The following is a 16,467-nucleotide window of genomic DNA, read 5'->3' as shown; positions in this document are numbered from 1 at the left end:
CCAACGATTCAATCTCATTAACGATTTCCTCTGAACCTCCTGCACAAACGATTTGGTGACAAATGATGAACGATTGAGCAAACGATTACACATGAAAGATTGATCTTTAATGATGGTGGAGGGAGAGGGAGCCAGTCAATTAGCCTTACCAAATCGTTCATCGTGCATACACATGAAACGATTGGTACACATCGTTAACGATTGGTCGCTGATCTTTCTGCATGCAGGAAAGATCAGCGACCTCTACCAACGACCGTCGGGTACGCGCATCGTTCGATATATCGTTCATACACACGGAACGATTTGAACGATTGGTCTTTTCGATCGATCGGGAATGCCCAGATCTTTTGCCAAATCTATCCGTGTATACCCACCTTAAGGCTTCAGCACTTGATCTGACAGGTCGACCCCCCCCATGTACCTATTATAATCCAAAATGCAGTTGGGTTTTGTAGTTTCGGTACTTGTGCCCCGCACTGGGACAGGGGTGCTGCTATGGCCATGCACTGTTGTCAAGATAAGGACATCTCTCTTGTCCCTATACTTGACACACAGTACATTGTCACTGCATAATGCCCTGCTCTCGCCCCTTCTAAGTGTTTGCCCAAGCAGCGACCTAGGGAGGCTTCTATTATTTTTGCGTGCAGTGCCGCATGCCACAGTACTTCTGGAAGCGAGGCTTTTGAATAGTGGGACGCTGGTATAGAAATTATGGTACTCTTTACCTAGAACGGCGCCCATCGGGGTGATCGCGGGATCGCGGGCAGTACATAAACGGCCGCGACGCGATGCCCGCGATCACCGCGATTTTCCCATAGGGAACAATGTTAAAAAGTCAGATTGACCGCGATTTTGCATTCAATGCCTCAATGCCCGCGATTTTACCATAGGAATCAATGTTAAATGGGCTACAGAGCCCAAATAGGCTCAATTAACCCTTAAATGTCACCCCAATTTTTTGACGCCACCCCACGATCCACGCCAACCCGAAGCGTGGCGAGCGCAGCGAGCCCGCGAGGGGCGGCGGTACGCGTCCTCCGACCTTTTCATGCCCTACTATCCACGTCGGCGTGGAGTTGAGAATAGAATAGTGTGGCGAGCGCAGCGAGCCACCGAGCCCGAAGCGTGGCGAGCGCAGCGAGCCCCGCGAGGGGACGCGGATACCTTCACAGTTATACGCGTCCCCTCGCGGACTTCACAGGTGTCCGTGGCGACGCCGACACCTGTGAAGCCCGCGAAGGGACGCGTTTACCTGTGAAGGTATCCGCGTCCCCTCGCGGGGGTCGCTGCGCTCGCCACGCTTCGGGCTCGGTGGCTCGCTGCGCTCGCCACACTATTCTATTCTCAACTCCACGCCGACGTGGATAGTAGGGCATGAAAAGGTCGGAGGACGCGTACCGCCGCCCCTCGCGGGCTCGCTGCGCTCGCCACGCTTCGGGTTGGCGTGGATCGTGGGGTGGCGTAAAAAAATTGGGGTGACATTTAAGGGTTAATTGGGTCTATTTGGGCTCTGTAGCCCATTTCACATTGATTCCTATGGGAAAATCGCGGGCATTGAGGCATTTAACATTAAAATCGCGGTCAATTAGGCTTTTTAACATTGTTCCCTATGGGAAAATCGCGGTCATCGCGGGTACACGATTTTGATGTACCCGCGATTTACCCGCGATGCCCGCGATTTTTTACCCCCAACGCCCGCGATTCTGATCGCGGGCGCCGTTCTAGGTAAAGAGTACCGAAATTATCCAGGTACAGGTGGTATCCCTGGTCCAGCAGTGGGTGCACCAAATCCCACACTATCTTCCCACTAATTCCGAGTAAGGGGGGGCATTGTGGGGGGTCTATTTTTGTGTCTCTACCTTCATATATCCTAAATTTGTGTGTGTACCCTGATGTACTCTCACACAGCTTGTACATCTTCACGCCATACCTTGCCCTCTTACTTGGCAGGTACTGGCGGAATTGGAGCCTCCCTTTGAAATGTACCAGGGACTCATCTATTGAAATGTGCTTCTCGGGGATGTATGCCTGGGCAAACTTGGTACTAAAATGGTCTATTAGGGGTCTAAGTTTATATAACCGGTCATAATTGGGGTCATCCCGGGGTGGGCACTGTGCATTATCCCTATAATGGAGAAACCTAAGGATCGCTTTGAAGCGGGTCCTTGACATAGCCACACGGAACATTGGTGTATTGTATAAGATGTCTGTGCTCCAGTAGGACCTAATCGTGGGCTTCTTCACTAGCCCCATGCACAGTACAAGGCCCCAAAATATAACCATTTCATTTTTATGTACAGGGGTCCACTTGCGGGGCTGGGCATAATTAGAGGTGGGGTTTTGCTCAATAAATTGTTGGGCATAAACATTAGTCTGGGTGACCATTAGATCAACTAAATCATCACTAAAAAATTTTTTTAAAAAGTCCAGCTCTCTGAACCCTGCTGAATTAAATTGTATTCCTGGATTCCCTGTGAACTCAGGGACCTGGGGTACGTAGTTTTCAGGGGTTGTCCATGTGGGGTCAGAGGACTCGACTACTGCAGTGGGAGTCCTGCGTTGCCTCCTCGGGGGTTCATCAGAGTCACTAGATGATGAAGAGGATGACAAACGGAAATTTGTCTCATCCTCGCTAGCAGACTCAGTTTCAGAGGCCAGAAACGCGTATGCCTCCTCGGCAGTATATGTTCGTTGGGCCATAGTTTTATTGGTGTATGTATTTATGAGGTGCTTCAACACGTGTGGGGTTTTGTAGCACTGACAATGTGCAAATGCACTGCAAAAATTATGGTGTGCGAATGCACTGAAAAATTATGGGGTACAAATGCACTGAAAAATTATGGTGTACAAGTAACGCACAGAAAAAATTATGGGGTACAAATGCACCGAAAAATTATGGGGTACGAATAACGCACAGAAAAAATTATGGGGTACAAATGCACCGAAAAATTATGGGGTACGAGTAACGCACAGAAAAAATTATGGGGTACAAATGCACCGAAAAATTATGGGGTACGAATAACGCACAGAAAAAATTATGGGGTACAAATGCACAGAAAAATTATGGGGTACGAGTAACGCACATAAAAAATTATGGGGTACAAATGCACCGAAAAATTATGGGGTACGAATAACGCACAGAAAAATTATGGTGTACGGATAAGGTACAGAAAAATTATACGGATCACAACACACAAAATTAGGTGGTGACTACAGGGAGGGTGATCACAGCACAGATGACCACAGAGAGGGTGATCCCAGCACAGATGACCACAGGGAGGGTGATCACAGCACAGATGACCACAGGGAGGGTGATCCCTGCACAGATGACCACAGGGAGGGTGATATAGGCAGGGGTGACCACAGGGAGGGTGATCCCTGCACAGATGACCACAGGGAGGGAGATATAGGCAGGGGTGACCACAGGGAGGGTGATCCCTGCACAGATGACCACAGGGAGGGTGATATAGGCAGGGGTGACCACAGGGAGGGTGATCCCAGCACAGATGACCACAGGGAGGGTGATATAGGCAGGGGTGACCACAGGGAGGGTGATCCCTGCACAGATGACCACAGGGAGGGTGATATAGGCAGGGGTTACCACAGGGAGGGTGATCCCTGCACAGATGACCACAGGGAGGGTGATATAGGCAGGGGTTACCACAGGGAGGGTGATCCCTGCACAGATGACCACAGGGAGGGTGATATAGGCAGGGGTGACCACAGGGAGGGTGATCCCTGCACAGATGACCACAGGGAGGGTGATATAGGCAGGGGTATTGTGGTGATCAGCGCAATTTTACACAGCCTAAACACAGCCTAAACTCTGCCACAGCTCTGACACAGCTTCTCCTTCCAAGGCTCTAACACAGTGAGAGGGTTAGAGCCCGGGAAGAGAAGCAAAACACCCCTTTTACAATAGAAAGGCTGTGATTGGTGTAGTCAGGACTGACTGACCAATCACAGCGATCGGCGGGGCGGGACCACTCTGATTGGTCCGCGGGCGCACTGACACGATCGGCTGCTGTTGATGACAGCAGCCATCTATACTATGTCGCCTTGTCACTTGACAAGGCGACATGACACAGCGGGGACGTACCTGTACGGCAAGGTGCGCGAACTACCCCGCTGCCGTGACGTACAGGTACGTCCGCGGGCGGGAAGGGGTTAAGGGTGTCAAACAACATAGGGGCTAAAACTTCATCATTTTTTTTAAACACTTCTAATGAAATACCATCTAAACCTGACACTTTCCCCCCTGGCAAGTCTTTTATGTCCCACGTAATCTGCTCTATGCTCAGAGGTGCATCTAAACGCATACTTTCTTCCCTATTCAGGGATGGTAGCTCTATGTTGTTAATAAATTCCCTAATTTCTAACTGACTATGTTGGAGTCTAGTGGTGTATATTATATAGGGTAATCCCACACAACACACAATGCAGTGCATTGTGTGTTGTGTGGGATTACCCTATCATTATGAATATTGTGTCAAACTATTCTGCTACATAAATGTAATAGCCGCAATCCCACTATTATCTGGTTTAGTAATCTATACCTTGATATGCTCCGAAGGCAGATGTGACCAGCAATTAAACTTTATAGTGTCCACTCATGATCTGTCCTAAGGTGCAGTGTGAGCACACTACCTAGTTGTCACAATTAAAGCCCCGTACACACGGGGGAGATATATTGCTCAGCCATATATTGCTAGCAATATATGGCTGAGCAATATATTGCTCAGTTTCTCCTTTTCATCAGCGACCAGAGATGGTCGCTGATGAGAAGGAACCTCTGCTGGCGGAGCCGCAGAGGTAATCAGCTGGTCGCAGGAGCATGTTCCTGCAACCAGCGATCACAACAGGGGTAAAAACGGGAGCGTGCACCCGGCGATATATCGCCAGTGCACACTCCCATCATTGGCAATATGGTCGCTTAGCGACCATATTTCCCACGATATTGTACAAAATCGCCCCCGTGTGTACGCACCTTGGTATACTAATTTGTTCGTCGGGAGGCTTGCCACCTAGCCACAGCTGGTGGGTTAGGCTGGCAAGCCTCCCGACTGCGCAGGAAAGGTAAAGTGAAATTTTTTTCACTTACCTTTCCCCTGACCTAGGGAGCGGGTCCGGGCGCCCGGGCACGTGCTGGGCGCGCATGCTGGTCACGTGCACGTGCGCCCACGCTGGTCACGTGCTCGTGCGCGCTCCCCTGAGCCCAGGATCCTGCCTTTAGTTTATTCTTCAGCGCTGACAGGATGGAGGACTCAGTGTCTGTCTCTGCAACAGACATATTTTACAAGTCCCCATCTGTCAGCAAGTGGCCCAAAATGTCAAAGAAGAGGAGGCAACAGGTGTCTGAGGACAGTTCCTCCTCAGAAGACATTGGGCGGTATTCAATGAGCCTGATTCGCCATGTTTTTATGGCGAATTTGTGCTGTTTGGCGAATTTTTGACAAAAACGGTGAATCACCCTATTAAATGACCACATGGCGAATACATTTGAAGGTTTTTTTCGCCATGATTCACCGAGTAGCAATCGCTATCTTTTTATGGTGAAGTGGAATGTGAACTTTTAAAATAAAGTGTTTTGTTTTTACATTTGGTGTAAAAAAATCAGGAATTTTATTCTGAGGAGGGGCATGCTATTTTTATTCATGTGCTGTAAGCACATGAATATATATTTAATTTAAAAAAAAAATATTTTTTTATTTTTTTTACACAGCAGCCAGCAGGGGGCGCCGGAGCCGAGCCGCTCATTACATATTCATATATTCACTGCACCCGATCGTTACAATCGGGTATAGTGAATATAGGTCCCCTGCTGGCACCCCCGGGGGGCAGCCTGTACTGCCTGGCACCCGGGGAGCCCACCTAACCCCCACAAACATTCTGGGGCAGGCAGAGATACTTCCATCTCTCTGCCTGCCACCGTCCTCAGGCTCCCTGCGGCATTCGCCGCAGGAGCTCATATTCGCCAGTCAGGGGCAGCGAGCCCCTGACACGTTGAATACCGGAGCCCGCCGGCTCCGTAACGTGGCGAATGTGCAGCGAATCCTAAAAAGGATTCGCTGCACCTCGCAGGTATTCTCATTGAATACCGCCCATTGTTATTAAGAGAAAAAAGTGCACAGCCCCTGTCAGCTCTGAGGAGAGGGAATCGGTACATCTATCAGAATGAACTTAGGTCTACAGTCATTAGGTCGACCCCACTAGGTCGACTGGCAGGAAGGTCGACCTGACTTAAGGTCGACATGGGCCAAGGTCGACATGACTTAAGGTCGAATTTGCATAAAGGTCGACATGAGGAAGGTCGACTGGTCATAAGGTCGACATGGGTTTTTCACTGTTTTTTGATCCGAATGTCGACACAGTCGACATGGACACAGTTGGCAATGAGAATCGGACCCTCGCATCGCTCGCTACGCTCGCAATGCTTCGGGCACGGTGGCTTGCTTCGCTCGCCACAGCTTTAATAACCTCCTCAACGCCCTAGTGGATGGTAGGGCATGTCGGCTCAAAAAACAGTGAAAAACCCCATGTCGACCTTATGACCAGTCGACCTTCCTCATGTCGACCTTTATGCAAATTCAACCTTAAGTCATGTCGACTTTGGCCCATGTCGACCTTAAGTCAGGTCGACCTTCCTGCCAGTCGACCTAGTGGGGCCGACCTAATGACTGTAGACCTAAGTTCATTCTAATAGATGACCGCTTCCCGAGGAGAGCAGGGACAGCTCTCAGTCTGAGAGGGAGCCACCTGGTGGTCAGCAACAGTCTCCCTCAGTGTTTCCTCAGAAAAAGATGAGGAAACACAGCATGAAAAAGAAACATTCAGACAATGTTTCTCACAGAGACGCTCGTACAGGAGAACACGTCTCTTTCCCGGGTATTGCCCGTAGTTGGAATACCCAAATGGTGCGTGACATACCACCATCTTCTGCCCACGGCCGGCACAAACACACTGCCTCTGAACGGCAGCATTTGCTAACCCAGTCCCATAAGGGTTCTAGCAAGCAGCAGGCACTGCCTAAACCTCACGATTATAGTGAGACAGAAACCCCTCAGGTAGACTGGGAGTCAGAGCAGGTTACTAGAACGTCCGCATCCTCTAAAAGGGGCGAGTACAGCGACCTGCAGATGGCCAGGGTACAATTGGCGGGCAGAACACCACCTAATAAATTATACGCCTCTCATTGAACACTTAATGAACGCTCAGAGGTTTACAATTTTGCCCAGTTAGCATTCAGAACTGCTCTGGTGAAAGAGGATGAAATGGTTCTAAGAAGCCATACTGGCATACCCGATATACCAGCCCTATTTGCTCCCGAAATTGACCCAGCACTCAGCTCACTGATAGGGGAGAGAACCCAAAGTGACGCTAACGATAAACTTCTAAGGAAGATACAGCTGAAAGTATCAGACACAGCTGGTCCCCTCCTTTTTGTCCTAGATAAAGCGGAAAAAGAGGGAGAATGTGGGGGTTCTTTAGATTCCCTAATAGCATCTAAGAACGCCCTCCTTAAGGCCATTAGCAGAGCCACTTTAATGATTGGCAAAACTTTTGATTACATAATAAATACCCGCAGAGTACGCTGGCTCACAAGGGCGGGTTTAACTAACCTCGCACCTAAGCCCGTTGAGGTACCCGACCTGGTAGAGACATGTTAGGTCCAGACTTCATCAATGAGGTTAAGATACGATACAAGGCCCGTAGATCCTTCTTAGATCTCAAAGGACCCCAATCCTCCAGAAGACCCTTTCCCCAAGAGGGTCGAGCTGCGTCAGCCAGTGGTTCGGCCCGAGACTACAGTGGCGCCACCAGAGGATCAAGGGGAGGCTCCTACAGGACAAGACCCACGAGAGGTGGAATGTCCTACAACAGGAACCCCTCAAGGAGAGATGCAGGTTATGGTAAGTCCCGCACACATAACCCCCCACCTTGGCCTCTCTCAAGCTATAACAGTTTGAAAAACAATCTCCACAGACAAGTGGATTATAAAAATTATAGAGAAAGGGCTATCCCTACCTCTTATCCATTTTCCGTGCCAAGCATTTCCCTGTACAAGAAATTGCAGCCCGCTGCTAGACGAAGTGTTGTCCATAGCACTATCGCAGGGCAAGATAGAATTAGGGGACAAAACCAAAAAAGGTTGGATCAGCCACCTTTTCCCTATAAGGAAAACAGATGGCACTTACAGACCCGTCCTGAATGTCAAAAACCTAAATCGCTTCATAAAAAGACACTCATTCACGATGGAGGGCTTTCCAGAAGTCCCATTCCTACTTTCCCAAAATGACTATTGTATCAAGGTAGAGCTCAAAGAGGCTTTCCATTCAATACGGGTCTGCAAAAACCACAGAAGATTCCTAAGATTCTTCTGGAAGGACACACTATACCAATGGACGGTGATGGTCTTCGAGCTGTCGAACGCACCGTACACATTTACTCGCCCGATGAAGGCGGTAGTGTCTCACCTTCGTCAGAAGGGGATCTGTTGCCTAATATATCTGGACGATCTACTAGTAGTTCACCCAGACAGAGAGACTCTCCTCTCACAACGGAATCTAACTACAACCCTTCTCCTAGATTTGGGTTTCACCATAAACTACCCCAAATCGATTCTAGTCCCGTGCCAGTCAATAATATTTCTGGGATTCCTGATAGACTCCACCTCCTTCTCGATTGCAGTCCCACCAGAGAAATGGACAGAAGTACAAACAGTCATTTCTCGTACTCTCCATCGACAGCTGTCGATGAGAGACTTAGTCAAACTCATAGGGAAAATGAGAGCTCTGGGTCCCGGATTTCTGCAAGTCCCTCTCCTATGCAGATTTTCCCAGTTCCTCCTAGGGAACCTACTCAGGAAGGGTTTTTCCTGGAGAGAGAAAATCCAATTAACCCCTCCAGTTCGAACAGAAATAGAGAACTGGACAATTCTTCCCTTACCAATGCCAAGACCTCTATTAGACCCAATACCAATTATAATAATTTCCTCAGATGCTTCCCTGATGGGTTGGGGGGCATGCACACAGAACAAAGCAATAAGAGGCGTTTGGTCAACCCAGGAAACAGGTTCCACATAAATCTATTAGAGCTGAGGGCGGCCAAACTAGCACTACACTCCCTCACTCCTCCCCACACTCAGGGGATCTCTATACAGATCTGCTTAGACAACAGGACCGCAGTTTCGTACCTGAACAGGATGGGAGGCACCAAATCTCTCCATCTCTGTCTAGAAGCAGTAGAGATTTGGAATTGGGCAGGCCAGAGGAACATTCTCCTCACAGCCGTTTAAATACCGGGGGAATGAAACGAACTGGCAGACTCTTTATCCCGGGACCATCTCTCTTTAGATAGAGTAACCCTCAGACCAGGTTTTCTAGAACATTATCAAAACATTCGGAATTCCGGGGATAGACCTTTTTGCGACCCCATCCAATGCACAAATTCCTACCTTTATCTCCAGGGTATGGATGAAGGGAGCATCATACATGGATGCCATGTCCTTCCCATGGACAGATCTTTCCCTTCCATATGCATTTCCCCCTCCAGCCTTACTGCTAAAGGTCCTCCACAAGATCAGGATAGACAAAGTACCCCACATAATCCTGGTCTACCCGGTGTGGCCCTCAAGGATTTGGTTTCCCCTAGTCAATCAGTTGTGCAAGGGGCCCAAGATCCCTCTAGGCCTCTCCAGAGACTGTTTCCAAGGGACCCCAGACCTCCTCCAGAAACTGCCACAATCCATGTGGATAGCGATATTACTCGGCTATTAGCAAACACCAACCTATCTTCGGCATCAGTAACACTAATCAATGCCTCTCTGAGACCCAGAACAAAGGCCAGATACCGAGCTATCATTAACGAATACAGTAAAAGGATAGCTACTCGGTCTGCTTTATTTTTACACTGCAATATAGATCTCACTTTGAAGTAAAACCCCACCCAAATCTAATTCTCTTTTCACAAGTAACATCTGCCCCCCTGCAGTGCACATGGTTTTGTCCATCTAAGAAGGATTTTGTCAGAAAGAGTGAACTAGAATAAGGCCCTATGTTGGGATTATGTTCCCTCCAGGGATCAACCCATCCCAAATCATGTACAAAATTAGCAAACCTCTGGTTGCCCCTTGCGGCATTTCCTTGCACTCTCCTCCATCTATCTATCTGGGTGTCCAAAACATTATTAAATATACCCCATACAGACCATGTAGGATTTGGGTGAGAAAGCTGCAAATTCAAGACTTTAATCAATATATCAAACGAAAATGGTGGGGGAATGGAGACAGCTAATAGCAATATTTGCATTGCATTGATAGTGCAGTCCAAAAATATGAAGCGACCTATGGAATCTATCTTAACCTTATGACAATGGATCATTAACGATTTTCGGTACTTGTGTAGTTTCATGGCGCCGTGCGTCTGAGTCCCCTTGCGGGGCTCGCTACGCTCGCCACGCTATTTAAAATCAACTCCATGCCAACATGGATAGTGGAGGTATGAACTATCCATGTTGGCATGGAGTTCAGTTACTTTTTTGGACATATTTCGTGGCGAGCGTACACCCGGAAGTAGCACGGCGCCATGCTGGCGCAGTGAAACTACACAAGTACCCTATTTTCTCACAAGAATTGTCACACCTCTAGATGTGAATGGCTTTTTTAAGGGTTAGAAGTTTCTCAATTGTAAATGGGTTTCGACCAGACAATGTTGGCATTATACTGTGTGAGTTGTTTAAAAACTAGGGAACATTTTACTTTATTCATTTATTTATTATTATTTATTAAGTTTCTTATATAACGCACATATATTACGCAGCGCTTTACAGAGAATATTTGAACATTCACATCAGTCCCTGCCCCAGTGGCGCTTACAATCTATATTCCCTACCACATGTACACACACACACATTTATTCTAGGGTGTAATTTGTTGGCAGTCAATTAACCTACCAGTATATTTTTTGGATTGTGGGAGGAAACCGGAGGAAATCATACATGCACAGGGAGAATATACAAACTCTATACAAATATATACAAATATACACGCCTGACAGTGAGGTGTCATTAATACCCCTAACATTCCATTCCGGCAATCCCCGCAGTTTAACCCGCTCGCCGGCCGCATTGAATACGGCCCATTATAGCTAGACTGAATATGTGCTTGTTTCCTGGTTTAAAGCTCATTGAATAGTGTTGATAAAATTAAGCTGAATGATTTTAAACCATCCAATGATTTCTGGGTTTTGACAATGGTTACAAATGGTTTATAAGATGTTTTTTTTATTTATTTTTTATTTATCCATCAAAGATGTTAACTTAAAAAAGGCATTTCATGTTTCACTTTTAGCAGCTTTTTAAAAGCTGAAAGAAAGCTTTTCAATCCACATGTGTTGGATCATGAGGTGGATGCTTCAGAGACAGCTGTAAATGCAATCATGTCTCAACGTCTAGGGTCAAAACGTTTGCCTTCTTTCAGCTTTCTCTACCAGATTACATTACTCATTTGGTGAGTGTGAATTGCTATCAATAGTTATAGCATGACCCGTAACAGCCTTCAGAAATAGCAAACAATTCAATCACCATTTATTCTAATTGCAATTTTCAGTAAATTGTATTTATTATTTATTTATTAGCAGTTATTTGTATAGCGCTGCGCGCACATATTCTCAGTGCTTTAAAGAGAATATTTAAACATTCACATCAGTCCCTGCCCACGTGGAGCTTACAATCTATATTCCCTACCATAGGCAAATCTAGGGGTTGGTCTGGGGGTGCACATTTTGTAGCTGATGGATGGGGCTTTCCAACGAGCCCAGCCCCGTGTCTCTAGCCCCCTGGGAACCGGAGATACTGTCAGGCAAAGCTGGAACATTTTCCCTATAGGATAACATGGGACCCGCTAATTCCGACCCCCACCCAGTTCAACGGCTGCCAGTTCCCCCTTCGGCATCACTGAAGCTTGAGGTTGATCTCAGTCAAACCCAAATCGCTGGGCCTTTAATCTGATACCAGGCTGGATCCATATGGGTTATTTGGTTCCAGGGATATTGAGGTTAAACGTTTTTTTTTTATTTTTTCATTTCTTAAATGTAATTTCATGGCTGTTTATGTTCTTTGAGGGCAGATTTCTCTGGAACCAAACAGCCCAGTTTCACAGGACCAAAATCATTTGATGCCAACTCAAAAGTTCTTCAATATGATACTGGTCTCATGTAAATGGGTTAGTTGGTCCTGAAGATATAGCTGGTTGGTTAAAGGGGGGTAGGGAGAGGGGAGTGGTTGTCTCTCCCTCTCACACCAGATCCTGGGACCATATTCCCGGGTAAATCCCTGCATTTTCTTTTGTGAACGGGGTAATATTTCAAACAGCCGTGACCTGCAGTGCTCTGAATACAGCCGGGCAGCCCCCTGCTCTCTGCCCAGCTGTCAATGACTGTCATCCCTGCAGCTTCCGCTTCAATACTTCTCCCCGCTTTCACCTCAGCCCGCCCCCCCCCTTTAATCATGTGGTGCCGGTGCTCGGCGTGCTCCCCCGACGTCACGCACAACAACAGCGCGAACAATATTTCAAATGTCCTCTCACCTAGAGGGGACACCAGGAGGGGAGTGGGAGCGTGCTCTGCATTGTATGCACCCATCAGGGTGCTTGTACAATTAAAAAGCGCATGCAATTGCATCGCATGCCATTTGCTAGCATGCAATGCAATATTTAATTGTACATTTTTCCGGTTTGACGGGAAAATCGCATGCCATCGCATACCTTATTTAGTGGTATGCGATGCGATGGTCGCTGTGATAATACACAAGTACCAAAAATTCAGATGTTTCTTTATATCTTTTGCCGTTCTCAATTGCGATTATATGCTAATATGGGCAGAAGCTAATTTGAGCATAGGAACAACCACTGCTGTCACATCATCTCCATCGGAAGGTGTACAATTGAAGATTACACCAGTACTATTATCACAAATCGGGGCATGTCACAGAGGCTGGGTGCCTCTGAAGATGTGCCGGCTCTCCTCAGATGCAGGGAGAACCCCAGTAGAAAGTAAGATCACAAGCATAGGCGAATCTAGGGGGTGGTCCGGGGGTGCACAGGACCACCCATTAGCCCATGTTGTAGCTGAGGACCAGGGCTTTCCAACGAGCCCAGCCCCGTGTCTCTAGCCCCCTGGGAACTGGAGATATGGCCAGGCAAATGTGATATGATGGAGATATGGCCTGGAACGTTTTCCCTATAGGATAACATGGGACACGCTAATTCCGACCCCCACCCAGTTCAACGGCTACCTGTCCCCCCTTCGGCATCACTGAAGCTCGAGGTTGATCTCAGTCGAACCCAAATCGCTGGGCCTTCAATCTGATACCAGGCTAGATTCATATGGATTAATTGGTTCCAGGGATATTGAGGTTAAACCGTTTTTTTTTTTTTTTCATTTCTTAAATGTAATTTCATGGCTGTTTATGTTCTTTGAGGTCAGATTTCTCTGGAACCAAACAGCCCAGTTTCACGGGACCAAAATCATTCGAAGCCAACTCAAAAGTTCTTCAATATGATACTGGTCTCATGTAAATGGGTCAGTTGGTTCCGAAGATGTAGCTGGTTGGTTAAAGGGGAGTAGGGAGAGGGGAGTGGTTGTCTCTCCCCCTCGCACCAGAAAATGCAGGGACTAGGCTGGTGTATAAGGGGTCAGCGTGGGAATGTCCCTGCATAATCCTGGGACCATATTCCCGGGTAAATCCCTGCATTTTCTGTTGTGAAAGGGGTATTATTTCAAACAGCCGTGACCTGCAGTGCTCTGAATACAGCCGGGTAGCCCCCTGCTCTCTGCCCAACTGTCAATGACAGTCACCCCTGCAGCTTTACGCACAACAACAGCGCGCACAATATTTAAAATGTCCTCTCGGCTAGAGGGGACACCAGGAGGGGAGTGGGAGCGTGCTCTGCGCTGCACTCTGCTTCTCTCCCCATAGAAGCAGCTGCACCGCTCTCCATCTCTCCCTGCAGCAGCAGTGAAGGCTCATATAAAAATTTACAGTAAGTGGCACTTTTGGGGGCATTGCTTAAGGGACGCTACAAGTGGCATTATGTGGGGGCATTACGAATAATATGTGGCTTAATGTGTAAGGGGCATTACGGTGTGCAGCATCATGTGTAAGCGGCATTATGTGTGCAGCATCATGTGTAAGGGACATTATGTGTGCAGCATCATGCGTAATGGGTACTAGTGTGCGTGGCATCATGTGTAATGGGTACTATGGTGTGCGTCATCATGTATAATGGGTACTATGGTGTGCGGCATCATGTGTAATGGGTACTATGGTGTGCGGCATCATGTGTAATGGGTACTATAGTGCCATCAAGCAAGAACCCCCTAGCAATGAGCACGTAGGTAAGCAGCACTTATGTGGCAAATATGTAATGGGCATTACGGTTTGTTATATAGTATGTAATGGGCATCATGATGTGTGGCACAATCTGTAATGGGCATTATGGTGTGTGGCCTTATGTGTAATTGGCATTACGGCATGTGGCTTTATGTGTAATGGGTATTACGGAGTTTGCTAAAATGTGTAATGGGCATTACGGTGTATGGTCTAAAGTGTAATACCACACCCCTTTTTGTGATGCCACGCCTCCTTCCCATGAGGCCACGCCCCATTTTTTGCTCGCGGCTACGCCGCGCAAAGGTCCCCCTACTGTTATATCTAGATCTGGGACCACCCATTACCATAATTCTAGATTCGCCTATGATCACAAGTGCTAATTTTTGCATGTCTAGAAAATGGCACTTCAACGGCCATGCCACACCTGTGCTTAGCTGACTACTCCGTTACAATCCCAAACACTGTCTTCCTGTTACTCACTTTGCAACTAAATCTTTGTTGCGAAAGCCATCGCAATTCACTCACTCATATGAACCAATATGTGTACTATAGCGGTTTTTAAAACAGATCTGAATTGGGCCCAATGTTTTATGACTTAGATGCATATACCGTAGGTAATCAATAGCTAAGTGGGAGTGCTAGTGCTTTTAGTGCAATTTTATAGGATCCCAGGGTACCTTCTGCTAAGATTTCAAGTACAATTAGAGGTACTTGTGAGTTATCCGGGCTGCCGATTTTTTCATCGCGCCCCGAAATCGTGGGCATCGCGTCGGTCGTGGCTGTTATAAGGGGCCGCGACGCGATGCCCACGATTTCCCATAGACAGTAATGCTAAAAGACACGATGGACCCGATTTCCGACCCGATTTCCCATAGACAGTAATGTTAAAAGACGCGATGGACCCGATTTCCCATAGACAACAATGTTAAAATAAAATGACAATGTGAAATTGGCCAATATGGGCATTTCACATTGGATATGTTTAAAAAAAAAATGTTTCATGGCCCCCCACCACCGTTAACGCCACCCCGCTATTGACGCCAACCCGAAGCGTGGTGAGCGCAGCGAGCCCGCGAGGGGCGGCGGTACGCGTCCTCCGACCTTTTCATACCCCTACTATCCACTAGGGCGTGGAGTGAGAATAGAATAGTGTGGCGAGCGAAGCGAGCCACCGAGCCCGAAGCGTGGCGAGGGGACGCGGACACCTGTGAAGCCCGCAAGGGCACGCGGATACCTGTGAAGGTATCCGCGTCCCCTCGCGGGGCTCGCTGCGCTCGCCACGCTTCGGGCTTGGTGGCTCGCTGCGCTCGCCACACTATTCTATTCTCACTCCACGCCCTAGTGGATAGTAGGGGTATGAAAAGGTCGGAGGACGCGTGCCGCCGCCCCTCGCGGGCTCGCTGCGCTCGCCACGCTTCGGGTTGGCGTCAATAGCGGGGTGGCGTTAACGGTGATGGGGGGCCATGAAACATTTTTTTTAAAAACATATCCAATGTGAAATGCCCATATTGGCCAATTTCACATTGTCATTTTATTTTAACATTATTGTCTATGGGAAATCGGGTCCATCGCGTCTTTTAACATTACTGTCTATGGGAAATCGGGTCGGAAATCGGGTCCATCGTGTCTTTTAACATTACTGTCTATGGGAAATCGCGGGCATCGCGTCGCGGCCCCTTATAACGGCCACGACCGACGCGATGCCCCCGATTTGGGGCTAAATCGCGGGCATCGCGTCGGTCGGGTGTCCTTAAGTTAACTAAACTTAAGGACAAAATCGGCAGCCCGGATAACTCACAAGTACCCAATTAGAATATCATATTTTTTACTTGATAACAATCAAGTAATGAGAGATACTTTCTGTATATTGATTAGCTCTAATTCTATGTATATTTGGAGGCCAAGTGCTTTAACTTAATACTGCCATGGTGAAAGTGATTCCTTAACACACACAAACTTTTTAGTTTGCTCTCAACATGTACTTTCACATCCACATCTCTGTGGATTTTACTAACAGCCCAATCCCTCTCTCTGATCACAATCTCATTACCCTCTCGCTCTTATCCATTTCCCCAAGCT

This window comes from Crinia signifera, chromosome 4 (genome assembly GCF_055691185.1).
Source record: "Crinia signifera chromosome 4, ASM5569118v1, whole genome shotgun sequence".
Lineage (NCBI taxonomy): Eukaryota > Metazoa > Chordata > Amphibia > Anura > Myobatrachidae > Crinia > Crinia signifera.
This window is presented reverse-complemented; position numbering follows the sequence as displayed.